The following is a 24,652-nucleotide window of genomic DNA, read 5'->3' as shown; positions in this document are numbered from 1 at the left end:
GCCCAGGCCCATGCAAGGGTCATTTGTGGTGTCATGGGCACACCAGCTACTCTTGCTGGCAGATACTGCCCTGAGTTTCAGTGGAGATCTGTTGGTAGAAAGCTGATGGACAGAAAAACCCCACAACTGAGCCCGTGCAAATCATACTTAGGCTGAGGAGTTGTTTGCCATTTCTTTCAGGCAACTGGATAATATATGAAATGAAGAAAATTCCTTTTGTGCACTCTAAGGCTTTCAACATTAAGTCCTTAAAACATCATGCAATGTGAAAGTGCAGCCCAAAGGCTCTATTTTTGCTTTGTGTCTTTGATTGTTTGCATTATTGTACGGGACCCAATTTTTCTCAATCGCTATAAATCAGAAATAATCCAAATGATGTCATCATGGCAATGTACTGGTGTCAGGCTGGAGTAAAACAGCAGAGAGTCAGACTCAGTCACACCAGAGGACTCCTCTTTCCTACAGCCCCAGATATCAAAGTGTACCTAAGATAATACATTAGCTACAGGGACTTGTAAAGGGACAAAATGTTCAGTGACATAAAAAAAATCATATTTTCTCTGTAGCTTTCACATCCTCATTTTTTGTATCCAATTTCCACACCTTTTTTTGTTATGGGAAGGCAAAGAAAGAAACATCCCCAGGTGCCCATGGGCTGCCAGCACAACCTGCAGATGTGCAGATAGTGACTGCCCTAAGCCCTGCAGCAGTGCCAGCACCTGCCTGGCACCTGGCCTCGGGGTTGGTGGCCCATCAGGACATGGCTCCCCCCCTGCAGCCCCTCCACACTGGGCTGTTTGCTGTCTCCAAGTGAGAAGAGCCCCCCACAGTCTGGGCACCTCTCCAGCCCTTTGCTCTGCTCCGTTTCCCTTTCTTTAGCAGGTTTAGACAGCGCAGGGGCTCGGCTCTTCCTGCCCTCCCCGCTTGGGAACAGCCGGCTCCCTTCATCTCACATCATCTCGGGAGCTGGCAGGCCTGCCAAGTGTCATACACATCATGTGGCACCTGGGCCTGCCTTTGATGTCACATTCCGTGGTGTGACAGCTCCTGCAGGGCTGGTGGAGCAGCCTGGTTGAAGTGGGAAGGGGGCATCCCACAGCCCCCAGGCTGCCCTCCACAGAGCCCTACAGCAGATTTGTCCCTCCCAAGGACACAGCCTTCCAGTCCCCCTCAGGGCCATTTGTTGGGATGTCACAGCAAGGAACTCCTACCCCGTCCCTCGGTGTGGGGTCAGTAGTTGGGAGTGACTTGGGGACAAAAACAAGGCATCAGTGTCTCCTCATAGCCCACCCTCATGAAGGGCAACCTCACGAGTGTGTTCAGCACTCCCACCTCCATCCCACACACAGAGGGGACAGCAGGGACCCCCTATCCAGGATGACACTGAAGGACACAATGCCTGGGTATGAGTTGGGTAAAGTGGAAGAAGCTTCCATCTGTTGTCTTTAGGAATCTTCCAGGGTGTGTATGGAGAAGCAAGTGCAAGGTGTGTCACCCCCCACTCCTCCTCCTGAGGGTACAGGTGTGCACACCTCAGCCAGGCAGGATCTTCCCTTTGTTCCATGCTCTTTCCACCCATGGAAAGAGGGTGGGCATTAGACAGACACCCATCTGTCAAGGGCACAGCTCCTCAGTGAGGACCAGCTCCTGCCCAAGCCTGAACTTTCAAACCACCGTCTTTATTTGACTTAACTTTGATTTAATAAAAACAGTCTAGCTAGAATATTTTTAAATAGGAAAATAGTCTTTTTAACTCTAGTATTACTCAAAAATGGCTGAAGGGATTTCATTTAAATTTGTAAAAATAAATCACCTTTGAGTGAGCAGAAAGCCCATTTGGCAGGGACTACAAAATCCCAGGACTGTGTGCAGAAGTCCTGGAAAATGGAGACTGTTACCTCTACAACAAGCAGGAATTGTCACCTCTGGCTGCCCAGTGCACCCCCAGGCCCAGCCCTGTGCTGCCCTGGGATGGAACACTGCCAGGCTGCTCCCTTACCATGATTGTGCCCAATCCCACCGTGTTTCTATGCCCAAATACATCGTCTCGTCCTAAGCTCTGGTCTACACTGGGCTGAGCCAAGCAGAGCTGTGAACTGTTGTCCCAGGAGAACCTCAGGAGAGGCAAACATGGCTCTGGGTCTTCCTAAAGTCACAGTGCTGCTGGGTTTGGAGGTGAGGTCTAGACCCCCCATGCTCCCCATTGTGAATGACCCTGGCTGGGCACTGGATCCATGGGCTCCTGCATCCTGCCTTTGACCTCAGCATGGTGACTCCATCTTGGCACCAATTCCATTCCATCCATCACCCCACTCCACCTCTCCATGCAGGGACAGTGCTGAGGCATGTGGCACCCCTCAGAGTGAAGACACACCATGTCCTGCCCACACCTCTGTTGCTCCCTGGGCTGGTTTGGTTACACACAAAGGCAGACATAAAAGCAATAAAATAATTCTTGATGCAGTGACCAGTCCTTGCAGGGCACTTGGGGTCCCCAGATGCCACCTCCCTGGAGTCTTCAGTCTGGGAACCACGAGGGACAGTGTCTGCAGTGAACCAGAGTCTTGTTGTTCAGGTACCAAAGGTTTCACTCCACAATCCAGAGGTGTTTAGTATATACATCCCTCACAGGCCCACTCATCCACAGGTTCAGTGCTCTCTGAGTTTGGGGGTCTCAGGTCCATAAGCTGCTTTTCCCTCCCAGATCCACTTGAAACCCTCTCAGATGTTGACACCAAGGTCAGTGCTTACACTCTGAAGCAGCATCAATGTTCCCAGGATAATTTCTTCAGCTGCTAGCAGCTTTCACCCCATCCCAGCTCACCCCAACTAATCCCACTCCACCTCATCTCACCCCATCCCATGCCATTATGCTGCCATTGTGCTACACACCTGTACTTCACCCATGTCTATGGGAACCTCAGTAGAACATTTGATTTGTCTTGCATCAAGACCGTCTTTACCTTGGCTGTTCCCTGTGTGACTGATGATTTCCCTGCAAAGTGGGAAGGCAGTGAGGGTGCAGGCTCTGTGTGTGACTTCATGTGCCAATTTGGCCAGATGGATTTCAGAAATAATTTTGTGATAACATTTGCAATCACAAGGAAAGGGGCCAGAGGACAGGCAGGGGCTCTACAAAGCAGCTCCTCCAGAAGTGTCTCAGTGAGTGTGCTCAAAGTAAAGAGTGAGGTGTCCTTTGGTACAGCCCAGAGACAGCAAATTCCCTTGTTCCTTATCCTGGGACTCAGAGACTGATATGGATTTCACCCATGGAACTATTGAAGTGTGAGACATCCTGTCTGACCTGATGAGGTTTCCATGTCTCAGAAACTGCTCAGCATGAGCTCAGCCCGCTCTGGAGGGCTCCATTTTTCTACAGTGATTTTCAGAGTTTAAATGCCCAGCTCTGATCCAAGCAACCTTTAAAGAAGAGATTGATTTCACCCATTTGCCTCCACCCATGTGCCTCCAAGTCTGGGTGCCAGCTCTGGCAGCAGGTGAAGTCTCTGGTTCCCAGGCACTGGCTGGCTCCTGCAGGTAGGAGACAAGAAGGGCTCCCCTGAGCCTACATCACTCCAGTAGTGGGTTTGCAAACGACTCATAATGTTTCCACATAGGTTTCCCATTGCTGATTTTGGAGAATAATGTAGTTAAACTCCTCTGTTTATTTGTGTAGTGAAGCAGACCTTCTGACCACCAGCTCCTTTAGCCCACTGCAACAAAGGGGAGGATTTTCCAGTGCCCATCTGGTTTGTGTTTAATGTAATGTGCAGAAAGGTTGCACATTTTCAGGGCCTGTGTTCATAAGTAGTAGATTGCACAGCAGTTTATTACACAAATGGAGCTTTATATTCCTGGGCTTTGTTGAGCTGCCAGTTGGGATAAAAAAAAACCCTAACGTGCTTTGTAGACCCTATCAAGGAAAATTAGAAAGCATTAAATTCTGCTCAGACTATCCATCACTGGTGAGCTGGTAATCAAATCCAGAGAGGCTGGTGGGAGGTCAAGACTTCCTTGTTCTTGGTGTTTCTGAATCAATAAGTACTACGAAAGACATGTAAGTGAAGCCAAAAGAAGAGAGAGAGAAATGTCTGACCTAGAAGTCAACACAAGATCACAGTGCAGAGGCCAGAAGAGAACAGATAGCTCCAGGTTTTGAGAAGAAAACCCCAGTCTCAACTCGGTTCTTGTGGCGAGCATGTGTTTTAGTTTAATTCTATATTGGAATGGTTATTAAATTACTATCTAGTCCCAGGCAAAATCTAGCCCTTGTTCCACATAGCCAGGTAAGAGGTGTATCTACAGGAAGATTTTTCAAATTGCCTTTGGATCCAAATCAAATAAATATTGCAGACCCTATATTGAACCCAGGTGATATCTAATCCACAGTGAAACATCAGCCTGCAGCCTCGGACTGCGCAGCCCAGCTTTAATGCCACTTAAATCAGAATGTAAGAACTAAAGGAATTTCAGGAATCCAGTGATATAAACTGTATTTTTAGAGCCGTGAGTGACTTGTGAGAGTGAAACAGTGCAGTGACTAAAGATAGTCCAAGCAAGGTTTTCCATGATTTATCACAGGAACGCTCACAGTAAGTTAAAGTCACTGAATGTTGTGATAGCAGCACCTACATGCTGGCATGTTTTCAAGACAAGTCATTCATAACATATTTGCCACAGAGGAAAATTTCCATAACAGAGCTCTGAGCTGTGTCTCACTTGCACAAGCACCACACATATCACTTTCCTATTAAGACCCTGAGAGGTCTATTTGTTTCCAAGGATCTATTATTTTCTTTAAGCCAGCTGGAGGGAAGAACCCCACCTGCCTGCATGCCTCAAAGCTCTCCCAAGCTTTCAGTCTGGCTCAGCAATCAAAGCAGTGGTGGCAGAGGACAGAGACTCTCCCTTGGGCCACTCCATTCTCTGTTGGCCATCTGGAGTTTAGTTATCATTTCAGAGGAATTCACTGTCTGACCCATCATTCCTCCTCGGGGGTCTGAGCTCCTTTGTACACCTAGAGGTTGGGTAGGACCTTTCTCTGCTGAGCAAAATGTTCACAGGGGTTATTTTAAGGATGAAGTCATGGCAAACATTTCCTGACACCTCATGATCGGCGTTGCTCTTGGCTCCTAGCCCTTGCTAGCTGCAGTTTGCAGGATAAAGGAACTGCCTTGTCAAGGAGGGGGCTACACTGCAGAACTGTTTTCTCCCAGTTTCTAACACACCAGGATGCACTCAGACAGGAATGGCAGAGAACCTGCAGAGAACTCATCTCATGTTTAGATTGGTCTTTGCCTCCTGCAGCCACCTCCTGAGTAGCCTGACAGTCACCTGAAATCTCATTTTCATGGAATCACAGAAGGCTTTGGGTTGGAAGAGACCTTAAAGCTCATCCAGTTGTACCCCTTCTATAGACAGGGACACCTTTCACTGTCCCAGGCTTCTCCAAGCCCTGTCCAGCCTGGCCTTGGACACTTCCAAGGATGGACCAGCCACAGCTTCTCTGGGCACCCTGCCAGGGAGGAATTTTCTCATGTGTCAAGTCCCAAATTCAGCTTCCAGCACAGAAGCCCACTGGCTGGGTGGGGCCCTGCCCACACTCCCCAGGCAGGGTTACATTCTCCACTGGATGAGGACTTCACCTGAGTCAGGTCCTCTCTCCCCATCCCTTGACTAGCTCTTCTCACTCCTGTGGTGTCCCTGCCCAGCTGCCAGGTCTCTTACTCAAATCCAAGGCTGTGGCCAACTCTGTAATCACCTTCCGTGGAGTGATATGTGTGAGTATGTTTTGAGATGCTTCTAAAACTAATTCCCCCCTCATTATGAATCTAAGCTGCAGTTTAGTGTCCTTTTTCAGAAATCATATAGAGACAGGGATAACTGTTTGTCATTATCCTTCATGTTGCTCCATCTCTGTGTGCTTTCAAGCAGGTCCTACAACACTTCCATGAGTGGCCCCATCCTGCTGCCTACTGCAGCCTGGGCATGGCAAAATGACCAGCACAGAGGTATCATTGTCTGCTGTGAGTTCATCCTTGGGCTGGGGCTGAGTCCCACTGCTCCAGACCATTGCTCAGCACTCAGCAGGACTGAACTCCCAAACTGGGTCTCCTCACTGTCCATCCAGCCTTAGCACTCCATACCCAGGCTCTGCCTGTTGTCCTTTCCTTGCAACCATGCCTGGGGTTAAATAGAGTGTGTCAGTGATTATAGGATTTCCTCTCCCTGCTGCACTGGAGAAAGAGCTCTCATAGCAGCATGCACAGTTTGAGTTTTTGTTTCTTCTTCATTTGTGGCTACTTCTGTGTTGCTTCAATGATTTGCACATTCTTGAGGCTCTTGCTCAGAGCACCTGCAGTCAGGTTGTGCTCAGCATCTCCCTCTCTTTTGCAGCTGATTTTGAGAAGTAGCTAGTAAAGGGTAAAGTTCAATCCAGGACACAGTTCTTAATTCATGATTGGGCCTGATGAACGGCATGTGAGTGATATCTGGACATGTGAAACTTGGGGCTGAAACTGTGATCTGTGGTATGAAACCTGATAGCCCTCAAATGATAAAAAGAAAACATCCTCTTGCAAGAATAACATCATGTTGTCTCTGTGAGCATTTAACCTGCAGAACTTGGGAGTACGTTAAGCTTGTTGGCACCAAAAAATCAGGAGGATTCTGGAAAAAAAGTCATTTTTGTAGGGTAATGGGAATATCCACCACACCACAAAGAGGAAGCATGCATGTATCCAAGCAGAGATTCCAACAGGGAAAGATACCTATTGCGGGAACTCCCGAGGTAAAATAGCCTAATTGAAAAATGGACTAAGAAATGAAGCTTAAATAGTTCTTCAGGGTAATTTGTCCCTTGGGCCAGCTTATCTGGGGACTTTTTGCAATCTCCAGCACTTCAAGTCTTTCAGGAAGGATGCACTTATTCCTTCAAAAATGCTTTCTTATATAAAAGAACAGTACAACTTTATGCAGAAACATCTAGAAAAGTTTCCCTGCCCCGTGGTTCATGCTCAGCTGCCTTAGTTCTCTCAGATAGTGAGCAGCAAACCCAGAGAGGTCACATAAAGCTGTCTCAGAAGACACAAAGTTCTGCAGGTTTCACTGCAGTCCAATGCCAAGGCAGCCTTGCTCCACACCAGCAGGTTACACCCAGTTCCTCACTGCTGACACTGATAGCCTTGAAACCTCTGCTTTGGAAGTGTTAGGAAGAGGTGATGATTGACACAGCATTTATCTGGGTATCTCCAAGCTGTCAAGATTGGGAGCACTGAAGAAATTATCATAAATGGAGCCGTCTGTTCTTGAACAGAGTGAATCCACGAACAGAGTGGAACACAAGATGTTTCCAGTTAATGCACCATCTGGGTTAGATCTGCCCATTCACAAAGAGGAAACATATTTCCACTCTGAGTGACTTTTTAAATTAGGTGACGAGGAGGAGAGCAAGTACGTAAGATGTGCGTGCGTGTCTGTGTGCGCAGTTTGTGAGTGGGGACCCCGCAGGCACAGCCCCGAGCTGCCCATGCTCTGCACCACTGCCACAGCAACCATGTGCCACCACAACACTCCTCAAGACATTCTCCAAGCTCTTCTTTTGATTAACTTTGTGGAAATTGTCATCAGTAGAGGCAGCCCAGGGTGAAGTGCCCACAGAGCGCCTCTGCTGTGAGAAGGGAGGGTGGACACGACCAGGGGATCCCCATGTGGAGCAGGGTCAGATTCTGGGTGTGGGGCTTGCTCAGGCAGCTGGGAGGGCACTGCCACAGGGTTCCAGGCTCTTTCAGCCTCCATGGTGAACCAGGACCTGGGGAACTGGGGCTGGCCTCCACCTTGCTGCAGAGGGGATGGAACCAGTGGTTCATGTGCCCTTCCACCATGGTGTTTGACTCACCGGCAAAGCCCAGAGGAGAAGTTTCAGGAGTCAGGGTGAGATCCTGACTGCTCTGGGGCTGGGAGGAGACAGTGCAGACCCCATGATCCATACCACTGCTTAGCCCACACTTGTGCGCTGACAGTGCAGCCAGAGCCACTGACCTAATGGGGAGAGAGAATGGGAGAGATGAGCCTGTGCCCAGGGCTAACCAGCAGCCAGGAAGACCTCTGTGGGAGAACTGCTGGTTATGTGGAGACGGCTGGGGCTGGTTCCTCCCTTCCTTTGACATTCCAGTCCCAGCAACTCCATCTGCCCTCCCCTGTGTGCCCAGTTGCTCCATTGGTGGGACAAAATCTCCCCCAAAAGAGACAGGCTGTGATCTGTTCCCGTGTTTGTTGTAGATTCTGCTTTCTCAGGGCTGGTTCTGGACAGGCTAATTGGGGTGGCACTTCCAGAAATCCATTTCCAGACCCACTGCTGCACTGCCTTCTGGTAACATCTAGCACAACATGTCTGCACAGATGTTTAGTGCTGTGGCTGCTTCCTAGTAGTTTGCTGGGGTGGTGTGTGAAGAAGAGTTCCCTAGATGACAAAAGCTGCATCCTACTGGGGTTGTGCAAACCAGCTCATATATTTTAAAACACCAAGAAAAGAAATTCACAGCTGTGTCTTTATTATATGTGCATTTAAGGCCAAATTGGGCCTGTTTCTGGCGTGGCCATAGAGAACTCTGCATGAGGAAGGCTGTTCCTTCAGACACTGCTGAGCAGCAGCAATATCTCTGCAGAGCTACTGCTGCAGGCCTGGGCCTTATTTCGCCTGCATTTCATCTCCCAGAAGATACAGGAAACCTCTGCTGCCTCATCCTCATTTCCCCATGCCATTAAGTCCTACTGCCCAGGGACAGGCAATGCTGGAGGCTGAGGAGTGGGGACACAAAAGATCCATGTGGTTACAGCTTCACTGGGCTTTCCCAGGCCCGTGGAGCTGGACTAGAACCTGTACTTTCCTTCCTATATTTCTGAGTGCCCCATAAACCCTTCTGCCCCAGCTGTAAGCTCCAGAGAGGGGCTCAGCTCAGTGTGCCCCTCACCCATCATGCTAGCTGGGGAGCTCCTGGGCTTTCCAGGTGGGCACACACTTGGGAAGATGCTCATGGATAACAAAACTCCCTGAGACCAAAACTACTGCCCTGAATGAGTGTCCTAAGCATCAGTGGACAGAGCAGGAGCCTTGCACAGGGTGGTGATTCCTGCTTGGTGTGAAAAATTGCCAAACACTGCATCTTGTGACTAACCACCATCATGGCCATGGCTGCAATTCCGCATGGACCAGGCAGCCCTAGCACCTCTGAACACAAAGCCAGGCTCTCCTATCTCCTCTCCATTTACTGTCTGCATCTTTCTGATGCTGCAGGGCTGGTTGAGGAGCTTCCAAGCACTTGTTAAACCTCCTGGAGGTCAGCAGCACCTTCAGAGCTGCAGGGGCTGATGGCTTCAGGGGTAGAGCACACACTGCTGTGAGCAGTGAGTGTTAAACAAAAATCAGCTCAGGGCACTGAATTTTGGTTTGTTCCTTTTATGGGTGTTTCTCCCAAAACTACAGCCCCACTAGTGCTGCTCTGGACAGGCTGCAGGACAATAGACATTGTCCTTGGTGGTGAAGGTTTGGGCAAGGATGGCTGAGAGATGCGAGAGACTGTGCAGAAATGTGACACAAACCCTGAGCAGCACTGCTGAGACCAAAGCACAGCTCCCAGCTGCCCAGAGAAGGGAAGGAGGAGAAGAAAAAGACAGGCTGGGATATAAACTCACTGTTAATTATGAGGTGGCATCAGGAGGGCTGTGCACACTGAGCAGTGACCCTCTGTGTCTGTGAGAGGACGAGGAGCAGGGCGTCCTGGAGGAGCATGGAGCAGGGCTGGAACAAGGCTCTGGGCTGTTCCCAACCAGAGCAGCTCTGCCCTAGCAGCAGGAGCACTAGGCTGCCAGCGCTGCTGTCACCCATAGCTATGAGCAGCCATGGTTTGCTGCACAGTGGCAGGCATGGAGACCAAGGTGGGGGTGGATTTGTCACAGTGTTGGTGTCCAAATCACTTACAGGAGAGACTAATGTGGAGCCAGCAGGGGAAGCACTGCACGTTCTGTACTCAGGACTGCATTTGCAAACCACCAGAGCAGTGCTCAGGAGGAGGATGGTTGCTAGCAAAGATGTTAGGAGCAGAAGAGGAATCGTAATGTTAATGTAAACATGACAGGTCCATTCCTGATGGATGCATGTAGTCCATAAACATCATTGTCACACCAGAGATCTCGCCAGGGATTCCTGAAGATGCTTTCAAGCATGCTGCAGAACCTTGGGGTTCTTGGGCTTTCAGAATTATGACCATCTGTTTGCAATTGAGGCCCTTTGGAAGTAGAAGAGAGCTGCCAAGAGACTCTTTTTGAAGGAAGAGTGTCTTCAGTCGTGCTGAGAAGTTCCCTCCAGCAGGTATCAGAATCACAGAGCCACAGAAAGGTCTGGGATGGAAGAGACCTTAAACTCATCTCATTCCAACCCCTTGCCATGGGCAGGGACACTTTCCACTATCCCACATTGCTGCAAGCCTCATCCAATCTGACCCTGAACAGTCCAAGTGATGGGGCAGCCACAGCTGCTCTGGGCACCCTGTGCCAGGGCCTCCCCACCCTCACAGAGAAAACTTTCTTCCCAATATCCCATCCAGCCCTGCCCTTTGGCAGTGGGAAGCCATTCTCCCTTATCCTGGGACCCCAGGCCCTTGTCCCCAGTCCCTCTCCAGCTCTCCTGGAGACCCTTTAGGCCCTGAAAGGGGCTCTGAGCTCTCCCTGGAGCCTTCTCCAGGTGAATCCCCCAGCTCTCCCAGGCTGGCCCCAGAGCAGAGGGGATCCAGCCCTCAGAGCATCTCCATGGCCTCCTCTGGATTTGTATCATTCAGGAGGGATTTCTGCATCATCCCAAGCTAAGGCAATAAATCTCAATTAGAATGTCTGATGGGAGTGACACCAGGCTGGACATTTTTGACATTCAAGCTCAGCCCTGCAAAGATCTCCTGTCTGCTGTCCTGGCACAGTCACTGTTCAAAATAAGAACTTCCAAGAGCAAGCATTAAGCTGGCTTACAGAATTTGCAACTGCAGCCCAATTAATTGAAGCCTTGGCAGCTTAATTTAATTCTTACTTTGCATGGAGCTGGGCATGACAGTCTGTGGATGTGGTTGAAGTGATTCAGGCAGGTCAACTCAGCTTCCTACAACTCCTGCTGTGTGTTGGACAGGGATGAGGGTTGGGCATCACCTTGAAATTGTTCTGCCACCCTGGTGAGCTCTGCACTCCAAGGAAAGGAGGGAAACACAGGCTCTTTCCAGCAGGGAAGGAGATCAGAGAGAGGTGGGAAATTTTGCCATTCCCTTGGATGCTTCCATTGAAGCCACAGAGGGGCTGGCACAGAGGGGATGGCACAGGGGGGCTGGCACAGAGGGGATGGCACAGAGGGGCTGGCACAAAGGGGTTGGCACAGAGGGGATGGCACAGAATCTGACCACAGCGTGGTTTGTGCAAACCTAGGCTGCACCCCACAGATTGTGCAGCCTCTGCACTCAGAGAGGATGACCAGCAGTGGTGCTGTGCACCCAAAGATCCCCTCAGGGAGGTTGTCTTCCTTAGCACCAGGGCTTGAAGCTGGCTTTAAATGTCAACTTGCCTTAAAAGCCCCAGGCATCCCCTGACATGTGCGGTGTGAACCTGTCCACTCCACAGAGATTTGCTCCACTGAAAACGAGCCTGAAAATTGATAAGAGCCCCTGGTTAGGCCTGAAATAGCCCTTTGCAATGTGGGACTGGCTGGAGTAGGTATCAGATGAAGAGCAATAGTCACAGCACAGCAGAAAGGAGGCTGAGGTCATGCCTGCACTTGGGTCCAGCCACAGGTGCACTGGCTGATCAGAGGGGTTGCTGTGCTCCTGCTGTGCCTCACCAAGTTCTGGTGCTCCCTCTTCCTCAGATTGAATACCAAGGGAAAATACAGAAAGAGTAGAGAGACTTTGGAGGGACAGCTGCACTGGAAAAGGTGCAGTGGTGCTGTCTGGAAATTAAGGAAGTAGGATTCCCACCTCCTGCAGCTGCAGAGAAAAGCCAGAGGGTTTGGTTCAGTTACCTGGGGGAAGTGCAGTGCTCCTGGCATGAACATGATTCATTCCAATGCCCTCAAAGAGGAAGGAGGGGCTGTATTTTATTTTCAACCTCTGCTGGTACCGTGTGTGGGAAACACTGCTGGCACTGGGATTTCATTCTGTTGGGGTTTTGCTCCGTGCTGCAGATAAGGCTCCTCTTTCTTTGGTCACTTTGTAGGAATGGAAAACATGCCTGGGCCTTCAAGCACATTTTGAAGTCAATCAAAACTGTCTTAAAGTATATTTCTCTGCTATAGAACATAAAAATATTATCCTTCTGGCATGCCTCCATGAGAATATTAAAAATAGCTTACTGAGTTACTCTGTGAAAATCGCTAATATAACAAGACTTTTGTGTCTTATTTCATTAATGATGGAACTCTATTGCTGGGCTTGAGTGTGATACTGCAGTAAATCAATAAAGAATATTTTTGGACAAACACAATCCTATTATTCTGAGATATTTTTGAAGGGTGAAGTTAGAAAGGAGCATTTATTGCCATGACTTTTGTCCAACTCAATAAGCTATTTGCATATGAAAACTTTAGCACCAGCTAAATAAAAGTGTGTTCTGTGCATGGGATGGCGTTTACTTTCCTGGTTTGCTTTACTGCTGTTTGTCCAGAATGAGGGAGAATCTGTTTGGCAGAGAAAGGCTTGGAGCTAAATCTTGTACTGAGCCCTCACAGCAGAAACCCATGGCTTGCTTAGGGAAGAGTCAGAGCAGGTCAGGACTCCTGGCTTTTCCTGAACAGCATCCAGGAGGCAGCAAGTCTGAGATACGACCTGACTGAGAGGCATGGGGATTCTGTCCCATTTCCAGCTGCAATTGTTTGTTAACAACCCCCTGGGGCTGTGGCCATCCCGGATGAAGAGCCCAGGGATGGTCCTGGCTGGGTCAGGAGTTTCCTCCAGCTCATCCCCTCATCTCAAGCCCCGGGAGCCAAAAGAATGTGGAAATCCAGGGTAATCACACAGTAGCACTTCTCCCACCCAGCTACTGGTCTTTCCTTCAGCGAGGGAAAGGCTTTAGATTTAATGGCCTCGACGGGTATTTCTTACATGGGTTTGTCTAATTGCCTTTTGAACTCGTGCTAAAGAGGTGATTTGCTGCTTCCTCCGTGGCCTCCCGTGGGGTGTAAATCACAGCTCTGCTTCAAGAACCAGAGGCACAGGCAGTGTTCCTCCCACAGCACCACTGCTGCCTTTGGCAGAGAGACCCCTCTCATTTCCTGCTGTTTACAAAGGCTCCAGAGATGGGCAGTGATTTGGGGCTGGAAATGGGGCTTTTCATGTGCCTGAGTTCCTGAGGTGCCTCGTGGTTGCCTCAGCCAAGGTTTGACAGTGACTGGGTGAGGAATGGCTGATGCAGCAGGAGCATAGCAGAGCTGAGGGAAAAGGCTCCTCTTAGTCAAGGAACAGAGCTCAGCTGCTGAAACTGAGCATGTCCCTGAGAGCAAAGGACACAAACCACCACAGTGTATCATGGGCCTGGAACTAAGCATTACACACCCCTCTAAATCCACAGAACCATGTGGCATGCTGAGGAAATCTGGGGGAAACATCTGCTGCCCAAATCCAAGATCACATTTCCCTCTCTCATTCCTGACAGAAGTTGGTCCACCCTGTTCTTAAAAACCTTCTTTGGTTGGAGAAGATTCCAACTCTTGCCCAAACCATTTTCACTCCAGCTCCTTTCTGAAGTGCACATCCATAACTCCTAATCCTTCTCAGTTTGGATAGAGAGAACAAAACACTCTGTTTCTTTCCATGGTAGCCTTCCTTATATTTAAAATCTGATCAGGATTCCTATCAGACAATTTTTCATTGGTCTGCCCCTCAGCCTTTGTGCCTTCCCTTGAGTGTCTCATTTTCTAGACTGCTGGTGTCTCTTTCTGAGCTCTGGGCTCTCTTCTGTTGCCTCTCACCTTCCTTAGTGTGGCCAAGAGCAGTCAGCAATGCTCGAGCAGAGCTGAGCAGAGCAGAACAGAGCAGAGCAGAGCAAAGCAGAGCAGAGCAGAGCAGAGCAGAGCAGAGCAGAGCAGGGCCCATGCTGCACTGAGCAGGCAGGTGAAGGGATGTGCTTTGCAGCCTGCACTGCACAGTCCCTGCTCCCCCTTCTCACACTTCCTCACCATCACTGATGGTCCTGGGCTGGCTCATGGTCCTACTCTGCCGTCACAGAGCAGCTACAGAACATTCTGCTCTGTACATTCTGCTCTGTGTATGTGCAATCCCCGCCTAATTCTCACTGGGTTTGTTTCTGTAACTGTCCTCACATCATCACTTCTTTTTAAAACTATTATCTCGCTCTAACGCTGCTCTGCTGCAGGCATGTGTCCTATTCCAACTTCACCTCCTAGTAAATAAAATGGTTTTCTACTCCACTTTGTAGAGGAAACATAGAAGACAAAGGGACATAATGACCCACTGAAAGCTTCTCTCTGAGTGCTTCTCTAAATGTTTCTCACCACCTTGGGCAATACACACCAGCTTTCCCAAAAATCTTTAGACAATATCATGTCAGACAGTGTCAACAGTTAAACACAAGATAGACGACTTGTACAGCTCATTCCCTACCCACAAGTGTCACAGAAGGATTAGATTTGGCACATGCATAATGGCTGGGTTTTATTTCTTTTCCCTGATTTGTTTCAGTATTTGTTTGCTGGCTCAATTTGTTGTCCCAGTACTTTTCTGGAAATGTAAGTCAAAGTAGATGCTCTACAATTTCCCTTTTTCAAAACCAGATACTCTGTTTAGCATTTTTGAGAGCCATAAGCAGTGTTACATCTCTATGCCTGCCTCGTATCTTTAAAAATCTGTTTAAGCTGCCAGTACCTCCTAGAAGTTTACAACAGATGCATCCCTGCCAGTTCTTTCATAGAACACAGAATTTTGTTCATTCGTACCTTGGCTGATTATTCCAAGGCTTACTCCTTTCTGGCTAGTTGGCCTGGTGGGTACATGTCAGCTGCTCAGAGACACATTCTGCACAAAGGGAGGAGGAATGAAACACACTGATGGGAGACAGGACAGCTCTGGGGGTTGCTGTTCCCACCATTAAACCACGTCCCCAGGTATCACATCCACACATCTTCTAAATCTCTCCAGGGATGGCAACTCCTCCACTGCCCTGAGCAGTCTGTTCCAAGGTTTTACAACTCTGTCAGTGAAGAAATATTCCCTAATACCCAAGTTAAACCTCCCCTGACTCCACTTGAGGCAATTCCTCTCATCCTGTCCATTGTTCCCCAGGAGCAGAGCCTCACTCCCACCTGGCTTCACCCTCCTGTCAGGGAGATGTGGAGAGTGAGAAGGTCCCCTCTGAGGAAGGAAGGATATGAATTTCACATACCCACACTCCACAGGGTCCCACTGCCCCTTCCCAGGAAAAAGCAAGTGAGGTGCTCCAGGGCAAAGAGCAGGTTGTGTATCAATGGAAGAGAAGGAGCAAGTACCTAAATCACCTCCAAGAAGAGAATAAGTATCACTAATGACTCAAGGAAATATGAAAATCAGGAACAACATCTCTTTCTCCATCTGACCCAGGAACACAGTCCTGGTTCCTTTTCCTTCCCAGCATTTCTTCTCTCTCTCTCTCATGCTGAGTTACATCTTGGGAAGCATCAAAAGCTTCACAAAAACACAAAAATGTTTCAGACCCTGCCTTAGCTGTAGTATAGTTTTTGAGCAAGATCAAGGCAGTGGAAAATAGAGGCCAGCACTGCTCCTTGCTGGCTGCCAAGACCCCTAGCAATGCCAGAGCCAGCCTGGGCTCCCTTCAGTCTGTGAGCAGAAACAACCCCAGCACCGAGAACTCTTCCACTGCCTCTGGTTTCCTTCACCCAGCCTCGGGCAGCTGCCCCCTGCCAGCACCCGTCCTGCTGGAGAGAAAACAGGGAAAAGCCTGGAGACAGCACACCCAGAATCAGATGGAAAGCTCACACCTGCACAGCCTGCACTCCCAGCACCAGGTGTAACCCCACACAGATTGCATCTCCAAGCCAGAGTTGATCCAACAATGGAGATTTCCCCAAGTTGTGGATGTAGGTGAGTTTGTTAACCATATATAGAATAAGCCATCACAATTGACGGAGAGAGTTTTAATGAGTTTGAGTTCGTTTCTGTAAAAATAGAAGAAATCTGTAGTTTAATTATCTCAGGGGAAAAAAAAAAAAAAAAAAAAAAAAAAAAAAAAAAAAAAAAAAAACACCACCAAACAAGCTAAAACATGAGCTTGCTTCTTTGTGCCTCTCCAGCCCTTCATAGTTCATCGTTTGCAATGTGTGCAAAACACATGAATGTTACCTTGCTCAGAGGAAGTCTTGTTGTCAGGTCTGAATTTCTTTCTTGTTTTGTTTTGTTTTGTTTTGTTTTAGAAAGCTTCTCTCTCCCATCAGTTCAGGAATGCTGTCTTGGCAGTAATCTCTCCTGCATCTCCTTATCACAGATGCTGTTTAGACACTTTCCCCATTTTGGTCCCCAAACTACCTGTGAAGGGCTCAGTTCTGTAAGATTTTTTCCCTTTCCTTTTGTCCACAAAGAAGCCACCCAAGTTGCAGGGCAGGTAAAATTTTATCCAGCTTTACTTTTCCTGGATGTCAGAGTGACCTGGGAGGTCTGGTCTGCTTTGCTTTTCATAAGAGAACCTCTTTTCTGTACCTTTCACCTTCTCCAGACACTTTGACTTTCCCTTGCTCTGAGCTGCTGTGACTGTGCTGGTTTATTTCCTGAATAAAATTCTGCAAGAAGAATAGCAGCATTTAATGGCCACTGGAGAAATGCAGCTGCATTTGTAATGATTTGTAGGGGAGCTTCTTCCCTCCAGGTCCTTCAGCATAAAAGGGAAGGGATCAGCGGTCATTCATCCTCAGCAGTTGGCATAGCATTGGCTGAAAGAACAGGGCTGAAAATCTGAAATTTTTTTTCTTTTTTTTCCTCTTCCTCATTTTTGACTGACAAGTGGCCTGTAGGGCAAAGGTTCACACTACTCTTCAGGGAGAAGCGACTTCCTGTACTCAGAGTAGGCATGAAAGAGGGATTTCTTGGCAGAAAAGTGGAATGTCCCCCATGGCACCTCTCTTAAAGAACAGAGGGGAAGCCTCAATCTGCCTTAACAGAGACACACCAAAGTGTCCTGTCCCACAGTGGGGCTGAAGTCAGTGAATAATTTATTAATTCCTTGTTAATTTCTACTCATTTACCACCCAAAATTGCTTGGATTTGGCCTCATCCATCCCTTCCTGGCCACAGTCTTATCACCTGCCCCTGGTCATAGAGAAGCCCCAGGTGCCAGCAGAATTCCAGCCTTCCAGAAGGACAAGAAATGGGAACAGGAACATCTTATTTCAACACCGTGTCATATTGGATGTTCTGCTTCAGGAAAACATCCCTGGCTGGGCAGCAAGGGAATGGCTGCTGTTTGCCACCTCCTGGCTCCTGTCCTTGGGACAGATGAAGCCTTGGGGAGCACGAGGAGAGAAGGAGAGATGATGGGGATGGGAACAGAGAGGTGAGACATGGATCCTGGAGGAGTTCTGGGGAATCCCTGAGGAGCTGGGAGCAGACACAAGAGCAGTCACAGAGTGATAGAAATAAAGGTTTTTTCCTCTGGTCCAAGATCTTGGTGCCTCTAAGAGAGGCACTGAAGGACTGAGGGTCAGAGGATGCTGGGTCTGCAAAGATGCTGTGGGACAGTGAGCAGTGCATCAGGAGGGGTTCAGTCTTACTGGATTTTTTTCTTTGGAATTTTCTTCATCAAAGACATCTCAGTTGAAGTTCATGAAACTCCCTCCTAGGAGAAGATAAGATTTGGGTCTTGTGGTCCTTAAAAATCACAGACCAAACTGGACAAGCAGCCATGGGAGTGGTCTAAAGCATGATGATCACATTTTTCCATGCAGCAATTAATTGGAGCAGCCTAAAGTCCTCACACAACAGAAAGACTTCCCGGAGATATTCTCTGCTGGGGGAAAATCCCAGTGCAGATCCTGTTGTTGATGGCAGTGCAGCACTGCAGAGGTCAGCTGGGGTCCTGCAGCACATGGGGAAGGGCTGCCAATGAGCAGGATCTTGGGAAGCTGGAGTCATTCTGGATAACCTTTGCTGGTGGATGGCCCGTGCCCAGCTCAGCTTGAGGTGGGGCAGTGAGCCAGAGGGTTTGTCAGTGACTCTCAGCTGAGCTCTTGGTTTAGAGGACCAAAGAGGAGGCTCTAGGTAGGACTGTGCTGTGCAGGCTGGGGGTGCAGCAGGGTCCCACTCCAGGAAAGCTCTGGAATGCTGAAGGTCATTTGCCCATCCTGTGCCAGGATACTTGGATTATCATTTATAGAAAAAGAAAAATCCATCTATATTTCTGTAAAGAGACCAGACCTTTTGCCCTCCTTTCCAAGGAGGAGAAGCAGTGGCAGCCCACAGTCCTGGTAACTCCTCAGGAGCACAACCCCCCCACCCAGCCCATCTCATGCTGGGGGTTAAGGGCTGCCAAGAGCTCAATCAGAGCAAGGCCATCAGAGGCCTTGGCAGAGCTCGGGTTCCTGTGTCTGGAGCAGCCCTGAGGACACAGCTGTCCTGCAGGCAGATACACTCTGGAATTCATGGGATACCCTGGCAGCCGACCAGTCACTAATGCATCCAAATAATGTCTGGGTTTCCTTGTCAATTCAGAAAAAAAACCCCAAAAAACCAAAAAACAATCCTGGTGCATTTCCATGAAACCTTTTGATGCCTATGAATCAGCGTTTTCCAATAAAACGTTTCTTCTGAAAATTCCCAGCGAGATCCAGCCCTGATAAGGCCCGGAGCATTGGCAGCAGTCCAGGTCAGCCTCAGCCATGGTGCAGTTGTGGAGAGTGATCTCTCTGGGCGATGACGATTGCTGCTGACCTTTCCTGCAGTGTGACTCTGTGGCCTGGGCATCTGAAATGTTATTTATAGGCAGGAGCAGCAAACTGTAGAGACAGTCTCCAGCAGGCCCTCGAGGCCTGGAGATGCAGGAGCTGCTGGAAAGGAGCTTTTTCAGTGGAAAAGCCACTTTAAAGAAACAAGAATAGGAATAAACTCCCTTTTGGAGATAAATAATTCCTGCTGGGGGTTTGGTTCTGTGCATGGGCTCCTACATGACCTGGAGACGCTGCTGGCTTTGTGAAACCACTGACAACACTGGGGTGATCTCCTCCTCTCCTTTTTCTCTTGGGGCTGCTGCCAGAGCAAGATTTGTCACAGCATAGGGAGGCTCTGGTTTCACTGCATGTCTCCAGCTCTATACAAATGCAGTTTCCTACACCTCAAAGGACAAGAATTGCTGGGGACAGGTTGATGGTGTGTGTCTGTAGGGCCCATAATGCAGAGGAATGGCAGAATTTTGTCTTCACCTGGAGCAATGAAATGAAATGAAATTACTCCCTCTCAGAGCCATCTGCACAGGTTTTCTTGGAGTTTCCTGGAGCTTCTGAGCTCTATAAAGCCCATTGTCTGTACTGGTCCAATGTGAAGGAGGGTGCTGCAGAGCTGAGGACAAAATGAGCAATGTCAGGACATTCAGTGTCTCCAGTTTGCTCCAGAAAATTAAAAAAAAAATAGACCAAATTAGTTTTTCCTCATCCAAACATTCAAATTTCCATCCCATTGAGAAGTTAGGGCTGGCATTCCTAGAGCTTCCACTTAAAAAAACCTGCCACGTTCTCAAGAAGTAATTTTCTACTTCCAACCCTGCTTCCTTTCTTGTTAAATGACGTTTCAATGTCCCTTTTGCTCCAAGTTCTAGACACTTACTGATGGGTTTCTCTCCTTATGCACAATAAAGCAAACAAGAGTGAAAAAAAAAAATAAACCAAGGTGTAATTTTTGCTCAAGTCCCCTTTATGAACCTGTTCAGAAGCCTCTGTGGCCTCATGGGACAATATTTTATTGCAAGCTAACTTTTAGCACAAGCTATTACCCAGCTGCTGCTGCTGTGAGGGATGTGGTGGCAATGAACACTCCAAAACTAAAGGAGAAGGGACTCTTCCAGAACCTCTTACTTTATCTGAGGAAGCAACCCAAGAGGCTGAAAATCTTTTTCTGAAGAGAAAAACCCTTCCCTGCTAGAGATAGCACCCTATCCACAGGTGAGAACACAAGAAGAGGTGCCTGTATCGCATCCCCTGGGGACCACAGCATGAGCAGGGGGTTCTGTCTCACCAAGCCTGATGTGGAGATGCTGTTGGATCTGCTACATCCTGAAAAGTCAAGGGTATGACACTTGCAGAGTGTCCTTTTTATTTGGTTTATATCTGAGACCAAAAGGGAGGCAAAGGCTACAGTGGGAGCCTGTCTGGAACACACGTGTGTCACAAAAGTTTGGGATAGACTGTCCCAACAGTCAGGAAATTCTTAGGCTGAAGAAAAGACTGGGCAGCATGAAAAGCTGCTATTTTGGCTTTTGACAGCAATTCCATGCAGCAGATCACAGCCCTGGAGCAAGTGTTGTCCCAAAGATTTCAGTTCAACTCTGAGATGCCAGCAGTCAGCTGTTATCCAAAACCAGCTCAGAAATCTTCCTGGGAAATGTGCTGAACTGATGACTTTTGAAATAATAAACCCTGGCTCTTTTAAAGCATAGACAGAGGTATCTAAATATCTTCTTTTTCTCATGGCTTCTCCCTGCACACTGAAAAACAACTCTGGGCAATTCACAAGTACAAGTATGCAGTGCATCAACTTGTGGGAACTTTTGGATCCCTGAGTTATCATATTCTTCTGCAAAGCTGCATTTCAGGTTTCATCAGAATATAGAACTGCTTTAAGACTGAGTGTAATTGCATCTCAGAAAATAAGAAGAATATAGGAATATATGATAGGACTATATGTCCTTCAATTCTGCTTATTAACACACAGGGGAAAAAAATTCCTTTATTCTGTGTTGTAATGTCAGGTCTGTATCTATGGTTTGCTGCAGTGCTATAACAATATGTATAATAATGGATTTTACTCTGCAGATACTTTTGTTTGAGTGTGTGCACTGAGTCCCTTTGGTAAAGAGAAATGTTTGTTCTGACAGCACATATTGTGTTTCCATGATGGACTGATCTGGGTTTTCATTCAGCAGTGGAGACTTGTGGTAAATTATTAGCATAAGTAGCACAAATAGACTTTCATTCTTTAAGCTGTATTTCTGCTCATGTAAATCAACACTAAGGCTTGTAAACCAACCCTGTTACAACTCTTTCAATTTTACAGTGGTTTTGGTCTCATATCTGGAAGCCACTTTGAAATACAGCCATTGCAACAGTGCCCTCTGACAGAGGTCTTGGAGAAATTCAAGAATAAAATGGTAGAAGAGTTTGAAAATTGCATCCTATTCCTCAAGTATTTACTCCAAGCAGTGAGCAAAATCTTCCCAGGAAGCAAGTGCACACTGAACAGAGATGTCTGGTGCAATGACTCTTTGGCTTTTTTATTACCCTTATTGTTTCTGCTGCTTTTTCTCACTCTCCTCCTTCTTCCCAGCATTTGTTCTTTGTGAAGGAACAATCACTTGGATAACCCATATTCAAGTTCATAGGCTCCATAATTCCAGAAGCATCACCCTCTGCAGTGTTCTCTCTCCATCCCACTGGAGTCAGAGATGGGCCCTAGCTATCTGATTCTAGCACAACAAAGCAAATATGCTGGCCCAATGATCTTCTGACCATATATAGGCTGAAATAGCCTTTTGGAAGATATGGTTGATATCTGTGATCATCACAGGGCAATTAGGAACCATTATGAAACAACCATCTTACCAGTAATTTATTGGGCAGCCTCAAACTATTTCCTTGGGTGGGGAGGGTGTCATCTTCAAGAACACCTCCTGCTCAGGAGAGGCTATGAATTAATTTTTATGGAAGATCTGATGGGGAGAGTGCAGAGCTCGGAGCATGAACCTGAGCACAGTTACATCTTGGAAATGCAATGTCCCAGAGGAAAGCAGACAGGAGAGATTCAGTGTTGATATGGTTCTCATGGCAGTTGCTTTCTGAGAGTTCCTTGACAGAGTAATGTCTGCTTTCCAGCTGCCTCCCAAGAACTGCTTTTTCTCCTGTGCAAGAAACAAACAGCACTACTGAATGCAGTGCCCCACTTTGCAGTAGTAGGAGCAGACAGGATCTAGCTGGGGTGCCAGAGCTGCTGCACTGTGGTGTGTGAGGTGACTGAGGAGAGCTCAGCTCCAGCCTCCTGCTGCCTTTATTCAGAGAAAAGCTGCCTTGCCTTTAGGACCAAAGCATGGCCAAAGGGGTTATTGGGCAGACAACAGTGATATGGAGCACTTCAGACCATCCTTTGCCCCCACCATAGAATCAAGATCACACACTGGGTTGGGTTGGAAGGGACCTTAAACCTCATCTCATTTTACCCCTTTGCCATGCACAGGGACACATTCCACCATCCCAGGGTGCTCCAAACCCCATCTAACCTGGCCTCAGACACTTCCATAGGGATAGGGCAGCCATAGCTTCTCTGTGCCAGGGCCTCCCCACCCTCACAGGGAAGAATTCCACCAGTCCAGTTCTCTTGGATTTGTCAGGATCTTGCTGAGACATTATATATATATATATATATTTTATTTTTTTTTTTTTTTTTCATGGGTGCAGTGGAAAGCGGCAGAAAGGGAATTTCCAGGCCCAAACAAGCTGGGTTTGATGGTCTCACTGTCATTTTTTAGTAACTGATGTAAAGCAGAGAGCAAAGTGGGCAGCTGATGGTGGCTTCTGGCTGGGGAGGGGCTGCAGGAGAGGTTGGGGGTCAAGTGTGATGGGAGCTGCACAGGCAATAAAAGCAAATGCTGAACTGCAGACCTGCCTTTTCTTTGTAAATTCGTCTGTTGCTAAGAATAACCTGCCTGGACAGTGTCCTACAGCATGCTCCAACCTAAAGGGCATTTTGGTCTGACAAATGAAAACTAATAGAGTGAAGTTATTACCATATGAACATGTGGATTGAAAACATGTGTTGAGTGATTAAAGACGAAGGCTCGATGACAGCCCCGTACTGGAGATGGTGCATCTCGGGGAGGAGATTGCTGTTTGGGAAATGCCATATTTTACCATTGAGTTCATTAGTATTTGCCACAAGGAAAACAAGAAAGGTTGACTCCAGGAAAAAAAAAAAAAAAACACCCTCCCTCTCAGATCCTATCACTGCACACACGATGTTTGCTTTGGAAACTCCTCGCCGGGGTTTCTGTCAGTCTGTTGCTCCGCGAATGCTGTCTCATGGACAGTTTAGGATTTCACTCTGCCTGGACTTGGACAGTGTCCCAGGAGTGTGCTCGGTGTCAGGAATTCAAGCTGGAAAAAGTGTGCATTCTGGAAGATTAGGCACTGCAGGCTGTCCCCGCAGTGCCCATAGGCTGGGCAGGTCAGAGCACAATGGGGCTGCTGCGGGGCCGTGCCCCAGGCTGGTAAATCTGCCACAGCCCTGCAGGGAGACACAGCAGAGCTGACAGGAGGTTTTGGGTTGATGTGTGTTCATTATAAATCATCTTCTGCTTGTCTGTTTACAATAGTCTGTCTTTCCTTGATGTTTTTGAGGTAGTAACAGACTCTGTATTTTAACTTGACAACAATACTTTTGTGTGAAAACATAATCACACATCCTTGCTGTTTGTATTTTTGGATGAGATATTAACCAGAACTATGGGGCCAAGTGCCTCACACCAAAAATTGAAAACTGAAGAACAAGAAAAAAATCTGTCACTTTCCAAAAATTTTGCTAAATTTTGTGGCAGTAACCAGTGTATCTGTGACTGGCTGTGAGGCACTTGTAGCAGATTAACATTTGACAGTCCTTGTTGACTTTCCATCGGGATACTGCATTAAGAACTGGTATTTAAAACCAAATTGAATCAAATCCTTAGGCCCCCCCCCCCAAAGCACATTGGTGGCCAGGCAGCACTGCAGAGCCCTGGGCACCAGAAGTAGGATCAGAGGAGCCTGCAGAAGCTCTCCTTCCACTCAGCTGTCATGACATTTCACTGAGATGAAACAATCTGCAGGAAACTTCCATCCAGGATAAATTCTTGGTTCATCACAGACTTTGCCAGATGCTACATTGCTCCCACAATCCTGTCAGTGCTGTGTTCTAGGTTGAGTTTTTGCTCTTCTGTCATATTCACATCTCTAGAGATTGTAAAAGCTGGATCATTTCATCTTGTAAAGTGTATTAATTGCTATTAATTGCTATGGAGTGGGATATCCTGTCTTTCTTGCCTGTTGAGTCTCATCCCAGTCCTCTCAGCAGTGATTTGGGCTTTTTTTTCAGTGAAGTTTATTTGTACAAAGTTTGATTAACCCAAAGACTTGTGAATGCTGATGGGGAGGATTCATCTTCAAGCTTGAAGGAAATCATATTTCAATATCTCTTTGTCTTATATTTTTTAGACAGATTTAGAGATTAGTATTAAAAAAAAAAAAAAAAAAAAAAAAAAAAAAAAAAACACAAAAAACTATTTTTAAAAAGTGCACAATTTCCCTGACCTCTATCTTTTTACCTCAGTGGTTCTGTAGACAAAAAGGGAAGACAGGAAAAGGAACTGAAAATTGCTATTGAATATGTACTGG

At 47.6% G+C, this 24,652-nt stretch overlaps 1 protein-coding gene across 1 annotated transcript in view; it reads left to right on the top strand.

The window, feature by feature from the left end:
- The window catches only part of MYOCD (myocardin), a 126,228-nt gene that overhangs the window by 30,097 nt on the left and 71,479 nt on the right, over window positions 1–24,652 (top strand). The gene's annotated exons all lie outside the window — the stretch shown is intronic.

This window comes from Zosterops lateralis (genome assembly GCF_965231275.1).
Source record: "Zosterops lateralis genome assembly, chromosome: 18".
Lineage (NCBI taxonomy): Eukaryota > Metazoa > Chordata > Aves > Passeriformes > Zosteropidae > Zosterops > Zosterops lateralis.
The sequence above is the reverse complement of the archived record's forward strand: the minus strand, read 5'-3'. Positions and strand labels throughout refer to the sequence as shown.